The sequence below is a fragment of the Lolium rigidum genome, chromosome 7, assembly GCF_022539505.1.
Source record: "Lolium rigidum isolate FL_2022 chromosome 7, APGP_CSIRO_Lrig_0.1, whole genome shotgun sequence".
NCBI classification, from domain to species: domain Eukaryota; kingdom Viridiplantae; phylum Streptophyta; class Magnoliopsida; order Poales; family Poaceae; genus Lolium; species Lolium rigidum.
In genome coordinates, this window is record NC_061514.1 from 72248185 (window position 1) to 72257308 (window position 9124).

Genomic DNA, 9124 nt, shown 5'->3' on the forward strand with positions numbered 1-9124 from the left:
GCAAAATGGGTCATTGCATCAGCCGAACAAGGCACTTGACAAAATATTCTCAGAGCGCCAAAGTCGCGAATAATCTCTGAATGCCGCAAAACTCTGCGAAGGTAAGACCCCGGGTCCGTCCCGTGTGGCGTGGCATCGCCAAAGACTGCGCTCTGCTACTTTTTTCCACATCAACGGATGTGAAGAAATATCCCAGCGGACGCGCTCGTGGACCCGATAAAACATGACTGGGGCTCGACCGATGGTAAGACCTTAAGCGGCACCTGTCGAGTTAGCACCAGTATCCCGAGATCATGTCCAGGGACGTGATCTTGAAGTAGGTTTTTGCGGATTGCCACTAGAGCAGTTAACTAGTACCTGATCCGTCAGATGAACTAGCCCCAATTACCATTATCCCTTACAATATAGATATGGATGTCAAGTAAAAATAGCAACGGCCTGGAGTCGATAAAAAGAGGGGCTGCGCTAAGTTTTTTATCGAGTAGTACAACTCGAGCCTATGCCTAGGTGCATGCACCTGCCCATAGGCTCGGGGGCTACTCTTATCGAGAGAATTGTTCACCCTCCCGATAAGATACAAGAAAGAGGAAAAATTGTGGAGTCGGTTAAAAGCAAGTTGAGCCTACACCCAAGTGCAAACACTTGGCTGTAGCCTCGGGGGCTACTCCCATCGGGAGCGCTGGTCGCGCACCCGATAGAAAGATAACTTCGACAGCATTTACGGCAATTCAGGTTGGAAGACTCAACTCGATTCTACGATTCGAGTGGAGCCTACTCCCATCGGGAGCCCATGGATTTCATCGAATCTTCCAGAAATATAGTTAAGTTCTTCATCGAGTAGTACAACTTGAGTCTATGCCTAAGTGCAAGCACTTGCCCATAAACTCGGGGGCTACTCCCATCGGGAGCGCTGCCGCGCACCCGATAGAAAATAATTTCGAGACATCATCTACGCTACAGATGATCTTCAACATGGACCTCGCCTTGTATTTCTTCGACTTCGGAGATGGTTATGCTTGGAGTCTCTACGCAAGTCTTCGACTTCCATAGACACTCGGGGGCTACTGACATGGGTATACCCTTCGGGTACCCAATATTGGTATACCTGGATCGGCTCGGCCCAATATGAAGAAGGCCCAACAAGGCAACTCGAAGAAGTAGTCGACTAGGACTCTTGTAAAACCCTAGGCTGGTTGCATATATAAAGCTAGCCAGGGCACCCGAAAGAGAGGAGGCCGACAGATAGAGAATAGAGAGACAACATAGATCTGCTACGGCGGCACCCTGTAAATATACTTGTGTTCATATAGTGGATTGCTAGCAGCACGTAGGGATCCTCCACCGAGGGGACCCGAAGCTGGGTACGTCGTGTGCCTAATCTCGTCCCCGGAATCTCCATCGTCGCTCTTCCCGAAAACCCTAGTCTACAATACGTAGACATTGCCGAGGTGATCCCTCGTCAGTTTTCATTACCGTATAATTTGCCGACATAATGCTACACCTCCCAATCTAGATCCGTTTTCTCCTACTGCCCAAGGAACACTCTAGGACTGCAACTGGTAGAACGGTAATAGTGTAAGAGTACATCACCCATAGCTAGGTAAGTAATGAGGAAAAGGCAGATAATGTAATTTACCAGATAATCCAACTTACCGTGTTAATCTCAGATTTCATGCACCTTTTAGAAGCAGGCAACTTGCCATGTAGCCTCAAGAAAAAACCTATAGAAATTAAAAGGCCGCATATAAAAAACAGGAATGAATACATCCGAGATAAGCATCGGCTTATAAATGGTAATGAGAAAAAGGCAGAAAACCCAACTTACCATGCTAAGCTCAGATTTCTTGCACCTTTTAGAAGCAGACAACTTGCCCTGTAGCCTCAAGAAAAAAGCACAGTAGTAGAAAATTAAAGATGCATACAACAACAAAAAAAATGAATACAACTGATATAAATGTCAGCTTGGAAGTGATATAACGCCACCAATTTCTAATCCAAAATTCTTACCATCTATGGTCCAACACTGTCATCGTATATGTTGTTTAGTCCTTTGGTCATCTCCTGTTGAGAGTTTCTAAGAAATCAGCTTCTTCAAAAACAACCTTCATGCTTGTTTTAGACATTGCACCAACTTCTCTGAGATACTGATGCAAATTTTGTTGTAGGAGGCACCACGAAGAACCCAAACAGCACACATCACTGACAGTATTGCAATTTTCAGATATATACACTGATACTACTCCCCCTTGTTGTACTTTGTTGTTGCTCCTGGTGTTATGCACGTGCAGGACACTAATTTACCCCTCCAGTTTGGCGTGTGTTACTAAGCATACATCTATACAAGAATGGGAAAACATAGATCAAAATTACAGAGAGAAAGGAGTAGATAGGCCATTACGCTGGAGGAAACAGAATATTTCGGAGGAGTGTTGGCATGTAACGGGTGAAACCAGGAGCAATGATAGTAACGCCTGTGCTCCGGTGTCCCCCCCTCGTTCGAGAAATGGTGGTGTGAAACACATTGACGGTCCAGATTGCGCGATACCGGTTGGTTTGGATACGGTGGTCCCTGTATAAAGTTTGTACTTTGTATTATACGCATTGTACGGGATGGCGTGGCAAAGTAGAGGTGATGACGTGTGATCTTGCGTGTCCGTTCCGGTAGCCTCCGTGTCCCTTGCGTGTCCCCTCCCAGTATAGAAAGGTCCCCCGCCGCATCGCCTTCTCCGTCCCCTTCCATTTCCCCCAACCGCCCCCAAATTTGGCAAAGAGCAGAGGTGAGGAGAGAGACAGAAAACCCTAGCCCCATTCGACCACATCCATCGCCGGCGATGGAGAGGAAGGGTAGCAAGGCGGCGATGGAGAAGGAGGGGAGCAAGGCGGCGTCGGCGTCGTCGGCCGCGTTTGCGGTGCTGCATGCGGAGAATGCGGAAGCCGAGGCGTCGGCGACGGCCTCGGAGGCTGAGCTGCTGGTGAAGGAGCCGGAGGTGGAGGATCTGAAGGAGGGCGGCGCGCAGGGTTTGGTTGCGGCGGCAGATCTGTGGAAGTCGGAGGCAGAAGCGGCGGTTGTCGCGGAAGGAGTGGCGGGAGCGGCGACGCCGGTGCTGGCGGATGATGTGGACCAGAAGGCGGAGGCTGAGGAAGGCGTCGCCGTCCGTGGGCCGGCGGATGCTGGGAAGGGGAAGGAAGAGGTGGTTGTGCGGGAGGCGGAGGTAAGCGCATGTTCATCCTCTTTTACGCCCCCCTCTTTTAATTTCATTTCCATGTGTGCTTAGTGTTCCTGAAATTTGTAGAATCTTGGTTTGCACTGCATCCGTGGGTCGAATATATGTAAATGTCTGGTCTGGGAGGCAATATAATTTGATATATGTTGATCTTGGCTTTGCATTCGTTGATACAATCCTATTGAAATGACATGCATGAACCGAAGCTAGTTTTGTTAGGATTATATGTAACCTACCAGCATTTAATAATGGAAAGCGCATGAATGATATAGACAATGGTTAAATACTAGTATTTATACACACACATGCATCTAGTTGGTTCAATCATTGATGATGATTAAACACCAGGAATTAGATGATATAAATCATTATATTTTAGTTATTCCTTACTGATTTGATAATACTATAGTATTGGAGTGGTCTAGCTAGTGCAGAGAACAGAACAAAAGAGAGTGTGACATTGATGATGATGAGGATGTATCATAGTAAGAATGTAGGGCATGAAAATTAAAGGCATGAGTTGTGGCCAAGAGGATCCTAGTTATGATGTGTATGTAGCTGCCTTAATTTATTTTAGGAGGATGTTTCATTGTTGTTCGATTCATCATTTAGGTCATGCAAGTCTTGTCAAGATAACTCTGCTAGTTGCAATGGTTGCATTGCTGCTGCTTGTAATTTCATAGTTAATAGCTTGCTGTTTTGTTTAGCTCATGATGATTCAATGATGTTGCACATCACCTAATGGCTAAGTTGGAAAGCCTCCAAAGAGTTATCAGTAATTCTGTAAGATTATAATGAAGTATCAATAAATATCATGAAAATAATGACTACAGGTGATATAGTTAGTTGCTTGTTTACTTATTCTAGTTGTGATGCATTGATTAACAGAGCAGCTGCATTATCCCCATTAGAGCATAGTATGTTCTGATTATATTGCAAAATTAAAAAGTAAGCATCCAGATAATTTTTATGACCTAGCATAATGTGAGAATATTAACCTTTTGAGATTAATGTGAGGATTTTATCATGGGATTACTGTGCTATGATTGAAAGGATCTTGTAATGTTTAGTAGAATGAAATCATGATGAGAGAAGGTGCTACCATAATGTAAATATAAATATAATTAAAGACTAATTAAGATGATCTGTTTGGTATACATAGTATTTGGATGACATTTTCCTAATGTGGATTAATGTGGGGACTTATGTTATTTGTATGAAGGGTGGTGAAGGGTCCAGGAAGCGGAAGCGCAAGGAGGATGAGGCTGTGCCTGCTGCTCCAGTGCCTGCTCCAGTGCCTGCTCCTGTGCCTGCTCCTGTGCCTGCTCCTGTGCCTGCTCCAGTGCCTGCTCCTGTGCCTGCTCCAGTGCCTGCTCCAGAAGTGCCTGCTCCAGAAGTGGCTGCTCCAGAAGTGCCTGGTCCAGCTTTCCCTGGTCAATATGAGCAGTTGGAGGATTCAGATGGCTCCCTGGAGGTGAGCTATACAATTTGTTCTGTAGCAATGCATGTATTTCAGTATGTTTGCTATGTATCTGTAATCTTAACTTGTTCAATTTGTTGTTGTGCAGTATGACTCCCAGGATTCATGCGAGTCCGTGGACAGCAGGAACATTGCATCCTTCTGGACCAAGCTGCTGAAGAAGCTGGATGCTGGGGACCTCCCTTTCAAGAAGAGGGGGAGGTACTTCTGTCCATGGCACAAGGTGAAGCCCAGGGATGGCATGCTTGGTAGCCTCAGGCAGCACTGCGAGGAGCTAGCCCATACTGGCAGCTCCAAGCAGATAAGGGCAGAGCATCAAGGGCTTCTGATGGTGCTTGCTAATGAGGATGCATGATGCCTAGTTCCTGTGGATGGTGGTTGATCTGTACATTTGCTTTTGGTTTATGATGTTGGAACTAGTGGTGTGAGTTGTGTTGAACAATGTTTGGTTTGCATTTGAACTGAGTAGTCAGACCATCTATTATAGTGATGGTCTTAATTACTGAATCTGTGTGGATCTATGTTCTGTGTTGAATTATTATGTAGCTGATGATGCTTAGCTCTGTGTTTCATTTGGAATGATGGTGGTTTCATGTTTCATTAATTTGTCAATGAAAGCACAGCTCAAGTTTAGCAGAAGTTTGAAACATAAACAAAAAAATTGTAATCCATCATTGCAAACAAAAATGTGCATGTATTTCATTAACATGATGAGGGCTTTTGCTGAATCCTACTGTAATAGTAGTGACAAATTTGCATATAGATGGTTAGGTAACATGGCTATGATTTTAATTATGTGCTAGCACATTAGGACTAATGCAAATTTAAATATAAAGCAAGTTAAATATTAAAACAAAACATAGAAATATTAGAGCACATCAGCAACAAATCATGCAAATATTAGACCAGATCAGCAATAGTCCTTGCCTGTAAATATACTAGAGCAAAGGGAAGTGTTTCGACGGAGGGGTTTTCGGACGAGAAGAGGAAGAATGTCCAAAAAATGACAAAAACACCATGGATTGGGCCAAGATTTGGCACAATTGTGAACCTTGTGATGTGAAACCTTGGTTGCTAAGTGTTTTCCCATTTTGGAGTTGGCACCATGGTGGCCCCATGGTGTAGATGTGTCGAGACAGGGGTTTTCGGAGGAAAAGAGGGGGTAATTCATGAAAGTTGACCAAACCACCATGGATTGGGCCAAGATTTGGCACAATTGTGAACCTTGTGATGTGAAACCTTGGTTGCTAAGTGTTTTCCCATTTTGGAGTTGGCACCATGGTGGCCCCATGGTGTAGATTTGTCGATAGAGGGGTTTTCGGAGGAAAAGAGGGGGTAATTCATGAAAATTGACCAAACCACCATGGATTGGGCCAAGATTTGGCACAATTGTGAACCTTGTGATGTGAAATCTTGGTTGCTATGGGTTTTGATTTTTTGGACTTGGCACCATGGTGGCCCCATGGTGTAGATGTGTCGAGAGAGGGGTTTTCGGACGAAAAGAGGGGGGAATGGCCAAAAACTGAGCAAACCACCATGGAATGGGCCAAGATTTGGCACACTTGACCACCTTGTGATGTGAAACCTTGTTTGCTATGGGTTTTGATTTTTGGACTTGGCACCATGGTGGCCCCATGGTGTAGATGTGTCGAGAGAGGGGTTTTAGGACGAAAAGAGGGGGGAATGGCCAAAAACTGAGCAAACCACCATGGAATGGGCCAAGATTTGGCAAACTTGACCACCTTGTGATGTGAAACCTTGTTTGCTATGGGTTTTGATTTTTTGGACTTGGCACCATGGTGGCCCCATGGTGTACATGTGTCGAGACAGGGGTTTTCGGACGAAAAGAGGGGTGAATGGCCAAAAACTGAGCAAACCACCATGGAATGGGCCAAGATTTGGCAAACTTGACCACCTTGTGATGTGAAACCTTGTTTGCTATGTGTTTTGATTTTTTGGACTTGGCACCATGGTGGCCCCATGGTGTAGATGTGTCGAGACAGGGGTTTTCGGACGAAAAGAGGGGGGAATGGCCAAAAACTGAGCAAACCACCATGGAATGGGCCAAGATTTGGCACACTTGACCAACTTGTGATGTGAAACCTTGTTTGCTATGGGTTTTGATTTTTTGGACTTGGCACCATGGTGGCCCCATGGTGTAGATGTGTCGAGACAGGGGTTTTTTGGACGAAAAGAGGGGGGAATGGCTAAAAACTGAGCAAACCACCATGGAATGGGCCAAGATTTGGCACACTTGACCACCTTGTGATGTGAAACCTTGTTTGCTATGGGTTTTGATTTTTTGGACTTGGCACCATGGTGGCCCCATGGTGTAGATGTGTCGAGACAGGGGTTTTCGGACGAAAAGAGGGGGGAATGGCCAAAAACTGAGCAAACCACCATGGAATGGGCCAAGATTTGGCACACTTGTGAACCTAGTGATGTGAAACCTTGGTTGCTCAGTGTTTTCCCATTTTGGAGTTGGCTCCATGGTGGGCCCATGGTGTAGATGTGTCGAGACAGGGGTTTTCGGACGAAAAGAGGGGGGAATGGCCAAAAACTGAGCAAACCACCATGGATTGGGGCAATATTTGGCACACTTGACCACCTTGTGATGTGAAACCTTGGTTGCTATGGGTTTTGATTTTTTGGACTTGGCACTATGGTGGCCCCATGGTGTAGATGTGTCGAGAGAGGGGTTTTCGGACGAAAAGAGGGGGAATGGCCAAAAGCCGAGCAAACCACCATGGAATGGGCCAATATTTGGCACACTTGACCACCTTGTGATGTGAAACCTTGTTTGCTATGGGTTTTGATTTTTGGACTTGGCACCATGGTGGCCCCATGGTGTAGATGTGTCGAGACGAGGGGTTTTAGGACGAAAAGAGGGGGAATGGCCAAAAGCTGAGCAAACCACCATGGAATGGGCCAAGATTTGGCAAACTTGACCACCTTGTGATGTGAAACCTTGTTTGCTATGGGTTTTGATTTTTGGACTTGGCACCATGGTGGCCCCATGGTGTACATGTGTCGAGACAGGGGTTTTCGGACGAAAAGAGGGGTGAATGGGCAAAACCTGAGCAAACCACCATGGAATGGGCCAAGATTTGGCAAACTTGACCACCTTGTGATGTGAAACCTTGTTTGCTATGTGTTTTGATTTTTTGGACTTGGCACCATGGTGGCCCCATGGTGTAGATGTGTCGAGACATGGGTTTTTAGGACGAAAAGAGGGGGGAATGGCCAAAAACTGAGCAAACCACCATGGAATGGGCCAAGATTTGGCACACTTGACCACCTTGTGATGTGAAACCTTGTTTGCTATGGGTTTTGATTTTTTGGACTTGGCACCATGGTGGCCCCATGGTGTAGATGTGTCGAGACAGGGGTTTTTAGGACGAAAAGAGGGGGGAATGGCCAAAAACTGAGCAAACCACCATGGAATGGGCCAAGATTTGGCAAACTTGACCACCTTGTGATGTGAAACCTTGTTTGCTATGGGTTTTGATTTTTTGACTTGGCACCATGGTGGCCCCATGGTGTACATGTGTCGAGACGAGGGGTTTTCGGACGAAAAGAGGGGTGAATGGCCAAAAACTGAGCAAACCACCATGGAATGGGCCAAGATTTGGCAAACTTGACCACCTTGTGATGTGAAACCTTGTTTGCTATGTGTTTTGATTTTTTGGACTTGGCACCATGGTGGCCCCATGGTGTAGATGTGTCGAGACAGGGGTTTTCGGACGAAAAGAGGGGGGAATGGCCAAAAACTGAGAAAACCACCATGGAATGGGCCAAGATTTGGCACACTTGACCACCTTGTTATGTGAAACCTTGTTTGCTATGGGTTTTGATTTTTTGGACTTGGCACCATGGTGGCCCCATGGTGTAGATGTGTCGAGACAGGGGTTTTTAGGACGAAAAGAGGGGGGAATGGCCAAAAACTGAGCAAACCACCATGGAATGGGCCAAGATTTGGCACACTTGACCACCTTGTGATGTGAAACCTTGTTTGCTATGGGTTTTGATTTTTCGGACTTGGCACCATGGTGGCCCCATGGTGTAGATGTGTCGAGACAGGGGTTTTCGGACGAAAAGAGGGGGGAATGGCCAAAAACTAAGCAAACCACCATGGAATGGGCCAAGATTTGGCACACTTGTGAACCTAGTGATGTGAAACCTTGGTTGCTCAGTGTTTTCCCATTTTGGAGTTGGATCCATGGTGGGCCCATGGTGTAGATGTGTCGAGACAGGGGTTTTCGGACGAAAAGAGGGGGGAATGGCCAAAAACTGAGCAAACCACCATGGATTGGGGCAATATTTGGCACACTTGACCACCTTGTGATGTGAAACCTTGGTTGCTATGGGTTTTGATTTTTTGGACTTGGCACTATGGTGGCCCCATGGTGTAGATGTGTCG